The sequence below is a fragment of the Molossus molossus genome, unplaced genomic scaffold (genome assembly GCF_014108415.1).
Source record: "Molossus molossus isolate mMolMol1 unplaced genomic scaffold, mMolMol1.p scaffold_m16_p_17, whole genome shotgun sequence".
In the NCBI taxonomy this organism is placed as follows: domain Eukaryota; kingdom Metazoa; phylum Chordata; class Mammalia; order Chiroptera; family Molossidae; genus Molossus; species Molossus molossus.
This window is the reverse complement of record NW_023425352.1, coordinates 47,770,427-47,787,223: the sequence shown is the minus strand read 5'-3', so window position 1 is coordinate 47,787,223 and position 16,797 is coordinate 47,770,427. Positions and strand designations below refer to the sequence as shown.

At 34.1% G+C, this 16,797-nt stretch overlaps 1 protein-coding gene across 1 annotated transcript in view; it reads left to right on the top strand.

The window, feature by feature from the left end:
* The window catches only part of CTNNA3 (catenin alpha 3), a 1,555,380-nt gene that overhangs the window by 1,369,776 nt on the left and 168,807 nt on the right, over positions 1–16,797 (top strand). The gene's annotated exons all lie outside the window — the stretch shown is intronic.

Genomic DNA, 16,797 nt, shown 5'->3' with positions numbered 1-16,797 from the left:
TTTCATTTTTTATTTGATATTAAAGTGTGAAATTAAATTTAAAAATGAATTTCCCTTTGCAGTATCTGGAGAAGAAAAGACAAATAAATTCAGGAAGAATATTATCACCATACTATATTTTTTTTCTTAAAAAAATCCATAAAGATGAAAGGATATTATATTGGCATACTATTGTACACTGTGGATTTTAAAGGTAAAAACATGGTGAAAATGAGACAATCTTAATTTGAAAATGCAACTAACTGTGTAATATAATCATTTGCATATATAGGATAAAATTGAAGAAAATAAAAACTTATGATGGAGCTACAATATTGAAGATAATGTGGTATTGCCTTAAATAGGCATGTAGATCAATGAAATACAATTGAGAATCCAGAGCTAACCCAGCACATTTATGATTAGTCAATTTTTGACAAACGTGCCAAGTCAATATAATGGAGAAAAAGAGAGAGTTCTCTAAAGTGTGTGTGTGTGAGGGACACTGGGAATATGTGTCAACATTGGTAGAGAGATTTTCCTGTGTATACTGTTCAATATTAATTCACTGATAAATTATTTAAATGCTGAACCTATTAAAAAGTAAATTAAAAGCTAACCAACCAATGGCACAAACATTTTCTTTGTAAAATGATATTCTAGGCTGATAAAGCAAATAAAGGAATAATTAATTTCTCAATATTCTCAGAATTCAGAAATATATTTTAGCATGTTCATTTGGAAACAAAGACAATATATTTTTTAAAAGCAATACATAAGTCTCACATAAAGTTGTATAATGGGCAGAAAAAAATAGTTTCCTACATAACCATGGAAATAAGACAAACATTAGTGTTTTAAAAGATTGCTTGGCCTCATTGTCATAATTTTTTTCCCTTTCTATGCACAAACTGGAAGCACAGCTTTTAGGGATGCTCTATTGAAAAGAGAAATCACAGTGCCTGGCCAGTGTGACTCAGTGCACTGAGTGTTGTCCCATGGACTGAGAGGTCACTGGTTTGATTCCTGGTCAGGGCACATGCTCGGGGTGCTGGCTCAATTCCCAGCAGGGATCATTCAGGAGGCAGCCAATAGATGTTTCTCTTTCACATTAATATTTCTATCTCTTGCTTCCTCTCTCTCTAAAAAATCAATAAAAACCTTTGAAAAGATGTTTCAAAAAGAAATCACAGCCCGGCTGGTATGGCTAGTGATTGAGTGTCAACCCATGCACCAAGAGGTCGCCAGTTCGATTCCCAGTCAGGGCACATGCCCAGGTTGTGGCCAAATTCCCAGTGGGGGGCATGCAGGAGGCAGTCAATCAATGTTCTCTCTCATTGATGTTTCTATCTCTCTCACCCTTTCTCTCTTTCAAAAATCAATAAAGAAAAAAAAAGAAAGAAATCAGAGGATGGAGTGAAGTCATGAAATAACAAAAATAAATTCCTATAACAAAAAAAAAAAAGGATTTTATCAGGGTGTAGAATTATTTTGTGTTAAATGTTCCCATGGTGGTAAAACAGTACAATCTTGGAACATACTATATGACATATTTTAAATTTGTAATTAAATAATTAATTTACAATTCAGCTATTTCTTTAATTAGACACCCAAATCAAGATTACATTTGTACATTAGCACTGAAAATTGGTTTAAAGTTCAAGATAAACCAGACTGTGATAATTGTATCATATATATTTTCAAATTCATATTAAAAGGTTGAGGTGACAGAGGGAATAAGTGGGAAGAACCAGTCCTGGAACCACCTGGGGTCAAGGTATTATTTTGGTAGTTTAATCCGCATGGTGGTAGACCAGTCCTCCCTCCCCATCCTCAGACCTTCTCCTATAGAAATATTTTAAAGGAATTAGAAGAAGTAATGAAGCCGAAGAAAGACATTCCATTTATCTTTGTTTAAGTTATTATAGCCATTTACATTAAATTTGATTTGTAGTAGCTTTAGACATTTTAGTTTTGCTTAATTAATTGTAAGTAGAAACAAGATTTGTGACAGAACTACTGTGGTTAATAGACAGAGGGATGATATACTTAATCACCCAATTGAGAAGTGACAGTTTTACTTTATCAGCGCCATCATTTTTTTTTTTTTTTTTTTCTGGGACTTATTTCAGCTTTTCAGGAAGAAACTTAAAATAAAAAAAATAAAAAAAAAGAAAAGAAAAAAACAAACGATGGACAAGTTAGCTCTCTGAACAAAATAAAAAACATGTTTTAATAAAAGATGTATACCCCTCTCCTTATTTCAGCAGCTGCTGCTTAATATCTTAATGTCAGGTTTTTAGAACACTGAAATAACTTCATATTTTGTACTATAAGTATGTTTTAATAATAATGCACATATAGTCTTTCAGGACAGCAAATTTCTATGAAATGATACATATTTTACAACCAAGTTCCATATTAATGAGTGTTGTATTCTATTAGGGAAAAAAAAAGACGAGCACTGATGTATTAAAAATAGTTTCCAAATAAAGATACACAAAATATAGTAATCTGTTACATCATTAGAAAGTCAGGTGGTTAACTTGCTGACTTGGGCTTCCTATTCTGGTAATGGAGCCAGTTATCAGAGCCACTGAGACAGTTACTGAGAGTCATCACTGTTTTAAACCTTTTTTTCTAATGTCCCCATCTCTGAAAGTCACTTTTTCTTTCCATATACTCATTTTTTTTATTTTTCTCTTTTTTTAAAACAATTTCCACCAGCAGTATCTATAGAATTAGAATGGAAATGGGGACCGTAGTACAAACAAACAAGTGTTACTCATTCTTGTCAGATCCTAAATCCTTAGAATATCTTTGAAATGTATCATTTTCTACCTGTGATTTATGGTAGTCTAGCCACTATCACAGTGTCGTAGAAAGAGTTCCATGTTGGAGTCAGACAGATCTTGTATAAATCTTTGCTCAAAATGACTCTACTGGTTTTGAGCAGCATAACATAGGATATGTCCTCTGATCTTCAGTTTCTTGAGTCTGTACTACGGAGAGAATGCTGCCAATCACTGCTTTGTGAACAGAGTCACATAGCTTTTGCTAATGTAATATTGAGTCATGATAATTAAACTCCCAGAAAAATAAAAGATATAAGCCATGATTTTACATTTTAACTTATAATAACAAATGTAACACTCAAGAAGACTTATAAGTGCCCACAAGTTTTGCTATCTGTTTTCCAACCATAGGAAAATTACACAGGAAACCAAATTATCAGAAGATTATTTTATGAACACAGAATCACATTAAGAGTAGTTGATTGCATATGGATTTTATTGATCATATCAGCTTTAATAACCTGGGACATCCATGTAAGGAAGCATCTGCCTTAAAATACACATAATTGGCAACTTGTAGACAGTAACTGAATTGGAATAGACATTTTTTTCTAAATTCAACCTTAGGCCAACTCAAGATTTTTTGGATATTTTATCACTGTGAGATAAGTAAATGGCCTCATGGGTTGCATAATCAATACATTAGAATGTTAGGAAAACAAATAATAAACTATAGTCTATATATAACTATACCTATTTCTTAAAATATTTGTGTGTTTGAGTCAAACTAAGCTAAGTTTGTTTTAGGCTTGTGATTTTCCTCATAATTGACAATTTGCTATGTCTACTGATCTTAGCAATTATGTGTTAATTTTATACATTTTAACTGTATCATAAACTGAGGGCATCTTTTTTTTTTTTTAATTCTCAACTTTGGAGGAATCATCTCTTTGCTGTTCTTTGTATCAATTGAAGTATTCTTTAGTGTAAATTTGTAATCTCATGAATTCCTGCTATTTTAAATATTAAATAATTATCATTAAGCAAATTATAATGCAAAAAAAAGCTTTCTCTTAAAATTTTCTATCTAAATGCTCTAAGATTATCATCTACCTTAAACACGACTTCTCTTCATGCACCATTACAAATAGCAACAAAAACAAATGCCCATAAAATAAAAAACATAAAAAATATGACTTAGCCCTGGCTGGTGTGGCTCAGTTGGTTGGAGCATTATCCCATGCACCAAAAGGTCTCTGGTTCCCTTCAGGTCAGGGGACATACCTAGGTTGCAAGTTTGATCCCTGGTCAGGGTGCGTTAGGGAGGCAACTGATTGATGTTTCTCTCTCTCTCTTCCTTCCTCTCTAAAATAAATAAAAGCATATCCTTGGGTGAGGATTTAAAAAAATAAGGAAAAATGATTTAACTTGAGACAATGCTTTGTCAACTATCCAATAGAATTGAAAAGTCAAATTTTACTTTCATTATAACCAATTGTTTAAAAATACCAATGGGCACTTTCTTATATAGGAGTTAAATGAGTTGGCTATATTTCTGTTTTCATCATTTAGTGTGGGATTCACAAGGTAAGCAGGACATTACTAAACGGCTATTCAGTTTTGTTCAATAGTGGCCAGTAAACAATGGGTCATTTTATTGACAGAGGAAAACACATACATGAAGACCCTTAATGCCTAATGGTATTATGGGTCAGACTTAAATCATTAAAAGAGTAATTTATATTAATTGTGGTATACAGGGTGGGCAAAAGTCGGTTTACAGTTGTAATACAAATAAATAATATAGTGGCATAATACAAAAATAACAGTTTCATGTACTACTCACAACTGTAAACCTACTTTTGTCCATACCTGTATCTCTCTCTCCATAGGGCTCAGAGTGAGTATTCTAGAATACCAGAAGACTGCATTTTTATCTTTATTGCTCTGCTTTGCTCTTAGATTGTTCAAAACCTTGAAATGTATCTAAAAAATTAATTTTTTTCTCAGAGTTCATTGTTCCTTGCTATACTTCTCTGGAAATCACTGAAAGGAGGAGAGGGTTGAACTAAATAGAACTGCACTTCCTCTAGCTCTCTGCTTTTGTGAAAATCTCAATAATGAGGACTAGCAAATAGGATCGCTGTTGCAGAACTTCACGTCTCTTTGCTTGCCAGTGGATTAGCTGAAATATTGGTCTGTCTCTTGCACATAAAAGAAGCTGCTGCTCCAAACCTCGCTTCTCCCAAGGCTTTAAGCCTTGTTACTCAACACCCTGGACACTCATCAGGCAACGGCAAGATCCTTGCATTCAGTAGTAAGGCCACTCTCAGAACCACAGTAGTCTCTATTGCGACAGGCCCCTGCCATCCTCCTGGTCCCTCACCGCATTTCTAGGGAATGGGAGAGCAGGAAGAAGATGAAGTCCCTTTCCTGGAGTCCAGTCCAGGATATTCCATCCCTGTATGATGCGAACATCGTGTCGGGGAGGACTCAAAACCCGGCCCTGCTGCCTCTTGGTTCCACCCAGAGCTGGGCCATGTTTGCAAAGTCTTCCATGACCTTTGCTTGACAAAGGTGTGACCTCATTGAAAGGGACAATTATGCTTCTCTATTATAGTAGAGACATTTTAATTTAAGTGTATTGAACAGTTTTTAGAAATATAGATAGGAAAAAGATTCTCACTCTCAAAATTGAAAACTGACTTGTAAAAATGTCTAATCACTGCTGTATACCTGAAATGAATATAATATTGTATGCTAATTATTCTTTAATTTAAAAGAAACTGACTTGTAGAACTTGGAAAATTCAGACTTGGGAAAACTCTAAACAGTCATAAACAATTTTCTTTGAACTCATTAGCAGTTTTGTGTTATAATAATAAATCAAACTAAGAGTATTTTAGTCAAAGAAGGACCTCTTATTTAGCAGAGGAAATCTAAGTTAGTGCATGTCGTAAGCCATTCATATGAGTTATGAGTGGCTCTCGGGAGCTGGAACAAAATACCAGCAAGGTATAAATGGCATCAGGGGTAGTCTTGCCTATGAATGTTTTCAGATTTATAGCCTTTGGTCTGAAGAACATATTGTGTAAGGAAATACAGTGTGAATAAATGGAAATTGTACTCCACTGGAGTAAGAAAAGGGAAAATGTGCTTTTATTTCTTGCCCAACATTTCTGCATCATGTTATCTCTAAGTGTGCAAGCATAAATCTGAGATGCATCTCAGAAAATGGTGTAAAAGATTTCATTGCCAATCTATCTGATGTGAGCATCCCCTTCAGTTAGTAGGAGAATATCCCACAGTGCAGGGGGTGGACCGATACGACCAGAAAGCCTGAGTAGGGTGGAGGGGAGACTCAGGCTTTCATGGTCACTTAGTGCAGAAATTTAAAACAATAAAGAAATGAAGATTAATTTTAAATGACTTCCATTCAGACAGAATAATATATAAAAATTCACATGTCTGACCATCGTCTATCAGTCCTGGAAATAAGGCTTCTGATCATTAAATGGACAAAATATGTGAAGTATCATTATCAATAAGCCTACAACTGTTTTCTCTGCCTTAAGAAAGATTTGACCAGCCCTGGCCAGTTTTGCTCAGTGGTTAGAGCATCAATAGCCTGCAGACCAGAGTCCTGGGTTTGGTTCCCACTAAGGGCATGTACCTTGGTTGCAGTTTGTCCCTGGCCCCGGTGTGGGTCATGTGGGTGGCAGCCAGTAGATGTGTCTCTCTGACATTGATATTTCTCGTTCTCTCTTCCCTCCCCCACTCCCACTCTATCGGAAGATAAATGCAGAAAGGTCCTCGGGTGTGAATTTAAAAAAAAGAAAGATTTGACAATATGGAAACAGCTTTTCTTCAGCCATTATGAATTGTAGCAACCTTATATTACTGATCAAATGTATTATCTATTTAAAGTGAATTCACAATTTATCTTATCTGTAAAATAAGAATTATTGTTTCAAAACGTGGCTTAGGGCATTGAGATAATATAGGTAAAGTAAATTGCCAGGTTTCTGATACACAGTTGTTGCTCAATAAATAACTAAAATTATTATTCTGGATCTAAGACTAAAATTTCAAACTTGTGGGGGGCGGGATAGGGAGGAAGGTGTCTGGGGGGAAAAGGAGAAACATCTGTGACAAAAATTAATAAGTTAAAAAATATATAAAAATATAAAATTGAGCCCTGGCCAGTTTGGCTCAGCGGTTAGAGCGTCAGCCTGCGGTCCTGAGAGACCCGGGTTCGGTTCCTGCTAAGGGCACGTACTTCGGTTGCAGTTTGTCCCCGGCCCTGGTTGGTCGTGCGGGTGGCAGCCACTCGATGTGTCCCTTCACGTTGATGTTTCTCTCTCTCTCTCCCTTCCTCTCTCTCCCTCCCACTCTCTCTGTACAAAAAATGGAAAAATATCCTCGGGTGAGGATAAAAAATAAAATAAAAAGAAAAAAAATAAAAAGAAAAATATAAAATTGAAATAAATATATGCACAAATATATATATATATATACATATACATAAACATATTTTCTTCAATATACTAAAACTATGCAGGACATTTTATCATCTTGGGAGGAATTTTGGTTCTTGGTTTCAACAATTGTTATTATTTCACCTTGTCTTCTGTCTTTCTATATAGAGACATAGATATAATTTATTTCTGTCTATAGATCTATGCACAAACTTTTTTTGCTGACTGTGCATCTCATAAAAGAGGATATTCTCAAAATTAATCTCAATGTCATTATCACACTTGATAAATTCAATACTAATGTTATTATTTACTATATGGCCCATATTCAAAATTCTCTAAATATTGTCTTAGTTTTATTATCTTTTAACTTTTTGTTTCCTGACCCTTTCTCTCCACCCGCTCCCATGGAATATTCATGCACTGTGTTTGGTTATCATGTCTTTTGTTTTTGTTTTCTCTGATCTGAACAGTCCTCCCACTTTTGGGGTGGGAGTGGGGGTGTCCTGGCATTTTTTGAAGATCCTAAGTAGATAGCTTGTTAAATGTCACACATTCTGGATTTTCCTTATTTTTTATTTGTGATTAGATTCATGTCAAACACATTTTGCAAAAATATGATAGAGATAATATTGTATCCTCAGTGAATTGCACCAGAAAACACACCAAAGCAGTGGTGTGCTGGAGAACTGATTGGTAACATCTGAGGAATTTTGTGAGCTGCTTTTAGTTAGACGCAGTCAATATTAAAAATTAAAGTAGGTAAACTTACAATTAAATAATATATATTAAGCAAAGGTAATACTATAAATGCATCACCCTCCAGCTAGTTTACTACATTTACATCTATCACAGTAAAAGTAGCATTGGTGTGGCATCCCTCTCTTCTCAACTGTGCCTTTGGTGATTTCACATTGATCGCTCGCAACAGGCCATGTGGGAATACTTACATGCTACAAATGGAATGCTCTGAATCAGAGGTTTGTTGATTGTGCTGTTGGTTTTTAAGAAAGTGATGGTTGCCTGGCTGGTGTGGCTCAGCGGATTGAGCATTGTCTCCTGCACCAAGAGGTCACCAGTTCCATTCCTGGGTTTTGGGCTCGATCCCCAGGAGGGGGCATACAGGAGGCAACCATCAATATTTCTATCTCTCACTCTAAAAACAAAAACAAAAACACAAAAAACAATAAAATACATTTTAAAAAAGAAAGGAATGGAGAAAATATTAAAATGTAGATTTAAATATATAATTTGTTACATAGATATATATGCATAGTAAATGTAGAAAAGGAGATGTCTTTTCAGTATTTGAGAACTTTGCTTACAGTGTTTTTGTTAAGCACTTTTAAACATATTCATGTACTAAATTAAAAAAAAATTTTTTTATCTTTCATATTATTGTATCTTTATTTTCAGTTGTAATAAATAGAGTTTACCCACCACCAGGATATGAATAATAAACCCAGGTATTCTTTCACTGTTTGTGTAGTTCTTTTTATGAACCATTATTTTTTTATTTGAAGTTTAGTCTGTTGTGGAGTATGTGGTTTATATTCATTTTATCTATCCTAATGACTATAGAGTTATCCTAACCTCATTTATTTAAAAATCCATCTGTGTCCAAGATATTTGCAATTTCATTTTTATTAAATACTAAGTTTCCATGTTACATAGACTTATTTCTAGGTTTTCTTTTCTGCTACGTTGTTCTGTGGATTTGACCAGACACATTGATTTAGAGCAGTTAGTGTATATAGTTTTTTTCTGATAGAGCCAGTCGAACTAGTTCTCCTTCATTGATCTTCTGGTTTCTCAAGGGTTTCCTAGATACCTTTAAATGTTTTCCCAGTAAGTTTTGTTCCTAAAAATATCAGCTAATGTTTCTGTTAAACTAGTGCTAAACTATATTAAATGGGAACATTTATGTATTTGTGATATTTAATCTGTAGGTCATGGGGTACCTTTCTATCTTTTCAAGTGTATTTTGTATCTTTCTGGATTATTTTAAAAGTTTTCTTAGAAAGATTTAGCATGTTTGTTTTTTGTTATTACTAAATTTATTTTTAAACATGTTATTTTTAGTACATTTATAAACGGGTCATTTTCTTTCCATTATGTTGCCTGAGTGGTTGTTGTGTGCTTATATAGAGTTTATTGATCTTTGTATTTTAATGTTTCAACTTATTATATCCTAATTTTAAAAAATAAACTTCATCTGATAAAACCGTTTTAGATTTACAGAAAAATTAAGGTGATAACTCATACCCAGTTTCCCCTATTACTAACTTCTTAACATTAATATGGTACATACGTTTAAATGAATGAATGAATATTGCTTCATTATTATTAAAGTCCATACTTTATTCAGACTTCCTTAGCTTTTACCTTACGTCCTTTTCTATTCCAGGATCCTCTCCAAAATTTCACCTTGCATTTAGTAGTCATGACTTCTTAGGTTCCTCTTGTCTGTCACAGTTCTTAAACTTTCCTTACTTAGATAACCTTGGCAGTTTTGAGAAGCACTGATCAGTGTTTGTTTGTTTGTTTTTAGGTTTTTCTTAGGACTGGATCTGTGTGATGGGGGCAGGGGGGCTCCAGAGATAAAGTGCCATTTTCATTACATCATTCCCATTGCTCATACTGTCAGCATTAAGTATCACTGTTGATGTTGACATTTTCACCTGGCTAAGGTTGTGGTTTCTTCACTGTAAAGTTAATTTTCACCCTTTTCAACACCACTTTGAAAATAAGTTCTGTGTAGCCCATACTCAAGAAGTGGCAGTATGTTTCCCTCCTTGAGGACAGACTATCTAAATAATTTATTTGGAATTCTTCAAGGGACATTTGGATATTCTCTCTCATGTATTTAAGTGTTCAATCATATCTTCTTATCTGTATGAACTCATGAATATTTTGTATTTTGAGTTATAATCTAATACTAGTTTATCTATTTGCTGCTCAAATTTTCCAGTTTTAGCCATCAGAACTCTTTTAGTTGGCTTCCGTGTCCCTTCAACACAGGGATTTGAAGTATTTCTTAGTTCTTCCTTACATTTGGACGACACAAGGGGCTTCGAGGTCTCCTTGTATATTTTCTTCCCATTCCTAGAATTAGCCATTTCTCAAGAAGCCCTGCTACTGTTACTGGAGAAACAGTATCAGAAATCATTCTAGGTGCTAAGTGTGCTCATGGCTACTAAGGTGTCATTTCTCTTAGGAGAACTCTCAGCTGACAGAGCATGAAAACGTATCTGTGTATACTAACCTATATGTGCATATATACATATCTATAAATAGTTCTCTATGTAGCTGTCCGTATGAGTTCGGCCCTGGCCAGTTTGGCTCAGCGGTTAAAGCCTCGGCCTGCGGTACAGAGAGACCTGGGTTCAGTTCCCGCTAAGGGCACGTACTTCGGTTGCAGTTTGTCCCCGGCCCTGGTTGGTCGTGCGGGTGGCAGCCACTCGATGTGTCCCTTCACGTCGATGTTTCTCACTCTCTCTCACTTCCTCTCTCTCCCTCCCACTCTATCTGTACAAAAAATGGAAAAATATCCTCGGGTGAGGATAAAAAAAAATAAAAAAATAAACATGAGTTCGTACATTAGTCTCTAATCCTGACTTCTTACCACATGGGTTATTTTAGCCTCCTCCCTTGTTCACCTGTAAGCTCTCACTCTAGCAGTGAGGGGCGTGGCTCCCATGATCCTTATTCATTGACCTAATTCTTCAGTTTCAGAATTCTTAACCTGTACCCAGATGGGAAACAGCTTTCTCAACTAGAGCATATTTCTTACTTAATTTCTTTTGACTTTAGTCTTATAGACTATGTTTATTTCTAAGGTTTCTTAGGTCAACAACTCCCCTCCATCTTCAGTGAGATCTTTTTATACATTTGTAATATAGTTAGATACAGGGTGGAGCAAAAGTAGATTTATAATTGTGAGTATGAAATACGGAGTTTATTCTTGTGCTATTATTTATTCATCATTGTATTATTTTCCAAACAAACGACCGTAAATGTCCTTTTGCCCAACCCTGTATTCTTGTCACAATCTGCATTCCTTCTTGGGATCAACCTACTAAATTATTTTCAAAAATTTGCATATTTAAGATTTAATCTTTGGGCTGTAAATTCCTATGGTTTTTGAAAAATATATATAATGTCATGTACCCAGCGTTAAAGAATATATCCACTTACCCTAAAAATACCCTGTGCTTCAGCTATTGAACCCTCTTCCTCTCTTCTGGAATTCCTAGCAATCACTAATCTTTCCATTGTTTCTACAATTTTGCTGCTTCCAGAATAATATACAACTGAAACTGTGCAGTAGGTAGCCTTTTCAGATTGGATTCTTTCACTTAGCTATAAGCATTTAAAATTCATCCATGTCCTTTCAAGGCTTGAGAGTTTTTATATTTATGAATACTATTTTATTATAAGAATGAACATGTCTATCTTTTGAATAATTCTTTTTTTTTTTTTTTTTTTACTTTCTCAGTATATTGTGTTTTTTTTTCAAAAAATTTAGTGGTTGCTTTAAAGTTTTAATATACACTTACAATTAATTTAAGTCCAATATCATATAACCCTATACTGTGTGACAGCTAGTGGAGTTATCTGTTAACACGGTGTTTGCAATTCCTTCCATAAGTTACTTTTATAGAATATATTATAACTATATATTTTTAAAATTTATCATTATTTTTATTGTTAAAAGCATTACAGATGCCCCCCCCCCCCCCACTCCAATCACACCATCTCTCCACCGCTCCAGTCCCCTTCCCTCTGAGGTTCCTCAGTCTGTTCGTTAATTCCATGTCTCTGGATGTATTTTGTTCCACAGCTCATTTTGTTCATTATATTCCACAAATAAGTGAGATCATGTGATACTTGTCTTTCTCTGAACAAACTTTATTCATTAGGTAAGTTATGAATAAGGAAAGTAAATGATTTTATTTTACTTTCACTTAGTCTTTGTCTGATATGCTTTCTTTCTTTAAACTTTCCCTTCTTTCTAAAGAACTTTTTAAAAATTTCTTGAAGGGCAGATCTATTGGTGACAAATTTCTTGTTTTACTTGTTTGAGAAACTTAATTTCTCCTTCATTTTTGAGGAATAATTTTGCTCTGTATAGAATTCTAGGTTGATTGAGCTTTTCTTCTGTAAACAATTTAAGTCTTCTATTATACACTTTTTTTTCTTGCATGGTTTCTGATTAGAATTAACCTGTAATTCTTATTCTTTCTTCTTTATAGATTTTATTTCTCTGACTTCAAAATTTTCTTCCTTACTTTTGGTTTTCTGCACTTTAAATATGATATGCCTAGGTATAGTTATTTGGTATTTATCCTATTTGATGTTCTTTAAGGTATATGATTTGCTATCTCTTATTAATTATTTAAAATTGTTAGCTTTTATTACTTAAAATATTTCTGCTCCATTTTCTCCTTTTGCCCTTTCTCTGTTTATTACAATTTTTCTAATTATCCTACAATTATTTTTCTTTTCCTAGGTTTTTTTTTTTTCCTCTTTGCATTCCAATTTGGAAAGTTTCTACTGGCATAATTTCAATTTCAAGCTCATGGATTCTTTTTTTAACTGTGTCTAATCCAGTGATGAACCCATCAAAGGAACTCTTCATTTTTGTTATATTGTTTTTAAATTCTTGCATTTCCTTTGATTCATTCTTAGTTTTCATTTCTTTGCTTAAAGTACCCATTAGATCTTGTATTTGTTTACTTTTTAGATTAGAATAGCCATTTAAAACATTTCTTATAATTCTAAAATCTGGGTTACAGCTGAGTCGAGTTGTGAAACTTGCTTTGTTTTCAGGCTATGTTTTTGGTTTACATTTTAGTATGTCTTGTAACTTTTTTTGAAAACTGGACATAAGATGGGTACTAGGAATAAATCTTTAGTGAGAAGTTTTATGTTAATCTACCTAAGGAGTTGGTCTGTGTTTATAGTTTTGATATCAGAGTCTTCAGTTTCCTCTCTTGTCTCTATTGTCTTTGGGTAAAAACTCTTAAGTAAAGTCTGCTCTTTGAAGCTCTTTATTGCTGTAAGCCACTGTCATTATGCTGAAGTTTTGTTTTAATGTGAAGGTAAGGTGGGGGAGGGGACAGAAACACTTTATAAACCTGTGATGAAATATAAATCTTTTAGTAGGCCTGCACCTGGAATTTGATCTTCACAGATGTTTCTTATTTCAACCCCACCCCCACTTGGGTGAGACAGGACATCTGGAGTGGGCTGAAGTTGGATAACCTCACTTCTCCCAAGGTGGATTAGGATCTGGTAGTCTTTTCACCCAGGGAGGAGGTCTATGTGACAAAGAAAGCTATAGGAATACTTAAACTTGAAAAGATTCTTTCTTTCCCATCTCTAGCTAGAGACCTGCATTTTTGTTTGTTTGTTTTTTAATCTTCTCTGTAAGAACCAGGTGAGGTTTCTGGAGGTAAAATCCTTGGAAGTGTATGTGAGGTCCCTCTAAGGCTGTGACCCCCAGGAATGACTCACTTTTATGGTGACCCAAACTCAGCCTTGAATAATTTATAAAAATCCAGTTAAAGCTTTCCTGCCAGTCTGTGGCTCCAGCCACTGGTCAGCTTATCTCTGTTGCATTTCTCTCCACATTATTTGCCTTTCTTTACAGATTTTAGACTGGAAGTTTGTCCTGTGACCTCCATTTTCTGATACATCTAAGAAAAGTCATTCATTTTTAGTTTGTTTGGTTTTTCTCTTATAGTGAAGACAAGTTGAAAGTTCTCCTTACATGTCAGAACTGAAACCAGAAGTCTTTTTAGTAATTTTTAAATTTTGTTTAAATCTTTTAGTTTTCATGTATTATCATAACACTTGCAAACAGAGATAGTTTATTTCTAATCTCCCTAATAATTATGTTTATTTCCTAGTGTTATATAATGGAGACAATCAACTTTACACCTTGTTTCTAATTTTAGTGGGAACACTGTGGTTATTATTATTATTTTTTCCAATTTTTATTAATTAATTTTTGTTACAGATATTTCTTCTTTTTCCCCCCTAGAAACCCTCCTCCTCATCCTCCCCCCAAATTGTTGTCTACACTGTATTATTTTAACTAGCCTGCCAACTTTAGAGCATCATGGGTGAAGCATATTAAGTAAATAGCCATAATTTTATATTTATTGAATGTTTTAATTAAAGGTTTTGGATTTTGTCAAAGGCTTTTCAGTATATTGGGAGAAATCTAATGTTTTTCACTTTTATATCTAGGTAAGGTAAGCTATCTTATTGGAATTTCTGGCACTGGAGTGTTCTTGAATTGATGGAGTAAATCCTACTTTGCCACATTGTATTTTTTAATCTGTTATTGTATTTATCAGTATAAAGTCATACTCTTAGAAAATAATCTATTTTCTAGCTCTGTCCACTAAAAGAGTTTGAAGCAATGACATCTTGGCTACAATGAATAAATCCAGTTTCTGTTCTTAGTTTTTAGATATCGGGTCTCATTTAGAAGAATCAGAACTTCTTGGGGATTTGCCATATGGAGCAGATGCTTTGACTGAAATAAAATTGGATTTAAGTTATTGGCACAGAAAGGGAGATAGTATCATATTTAAAATTAATTCAGAGTCTCATTTTTGGGCAGTTGTTGCAACAAAAATATTAAAGTCAATTATATCATTTATATTTTAAAATTTCATAAAAACAAAACTATAACATAATAGGTTCTAATATGTAGTCAGATGCAGCACGGCCATGACAGTCTTTTGTGACACAGAGTTGCCCTGCTTGTCTTAGGGCAAATATTTCAGAGTTTATAAGCTCAACAACTTTTTTTTTTTCCCATATGATCACTCTAAAAGTATTGATTTCTTCTGAAATAAAATGTCAAGTTACAGTCATATTAAGCTATTTTATGTAATGTAACATAGGTATACGTTTGTGTATCTTATATGTGTGTGTGTATGTTTGTGTATTGCATAAAAAATCAAGGAAAATGTACAAAGAACTTTGGAGGTTTTTTTAAGTCACAGAGGGCTGAAGAAATGTGGCCTTCAATCTAGCTGCAATTCACAGTGCTTTAAATTAGGAGTAGAGATTTATAAGCAATGCAATTTAGTGATTTTTAGTTTCATTGTTTAGCTGTGAATCACCAAAATTAGGCCGAAGGCTAATAAAGGCTTTTGTTTAATTAAGAAACCTAACATAATTTTACTGTTGACCTTAAGTTATTGAGCTAATATGTTTTACTGAATCCTTCGAAGAAACTAAGAAGGGGCCTCCATGCTGGGGAAAGGGAGAGCTTCAGGGCAGGGCTTTGGGTCCTTGGTCTCGGCAGAATCATGACATGTTCCGTAGATAGGATATCTGAGTTAGGTTTTATATGAAAGTGTGCTCCCTAGAGAAAAGCACAAAGTGTCTGAAAGTCACTGGCCTTCTCACCAGGGCTATTTTCGCAGCTTGTGTGATGTACTTTCGTTTGTGTTAGGTGACTACTAGATGTTAGAATCCCCCCACCCGAAAGACTCTAACCTCATTGCAGGTCTCCGCTGCTTTCTTGTCCTCACTTCGGATTCTCTATTTTACCTTCAATGTGCCTTTTAAAGAGAAGCAGTTATTAGTTTTTTGTTTGTTTGTTTGTTTGTTTTTTAAGCGATTTCAAAATTTCTCTGTCTAAGCTTCTTTAAGACAGTCTTTTGAGTATTTTTAATTATTTAACAAAATAAAATATGAGTGAAAGTTAAAGGTGATGCTACTTAATAATTTCTTAACTATATTCACATCTGTCCTCAGATTGGTATTTGTAAAATACTTTAATCATCTTCATATGACCTATTCATGCAGACTGCACAGCCCTTTCAGATATAATGACTCCCGTTTTGTAGAATGGAATCTAGACTCTAAAAGTTAAAAATAACATGATCACCTAGTCAATAAGTGACTGAACCAGGATAAATTCTCTAACTCCTGTCCTGATATTTTTCATTTAGCATTCCAGCTGTAGTATTAGTTAGACATAACAGTTAATATTTCTTGACATATGTTAGACTGACATGAGAGCTAATATTTGCATACTTACTCCGTTCTTAGCACTAGATTAAGTATTGCATATTATCCTCTCATATATTCCTTATAACAATTATATCAATAGATATATCAAAAATTGAAGGAGCTGAATATACTTCCCCAATTCCACACAACTAACATGTGGTGTAACAGAGCTGAAATTTAATTTTTTTCATTCCAGTGAGCATGCTCTTAATTTATTTCCTGGACTGCCATTGTAGTAAAGAAGAAGGAAGAGAAAATTTCAGTGAGAATCTACTATGTATCCTGAACTGATAAAGAGATTTTATAAAAATAGTTTTACATAAAAATAAGAAAGTGTGACTTTATGTATATACAGAGTTAATTCTGCATCCATCATCTGAGTTGACTATAATAACATTTGATGAGAAAGAGGTAAAAGTGGAACATACAGAGGCAGGGACAGCTATCTTTAATTTACAGTACGCGAAACCAAGTACCAAATAACTTCTTCAGAGTCACAGAAT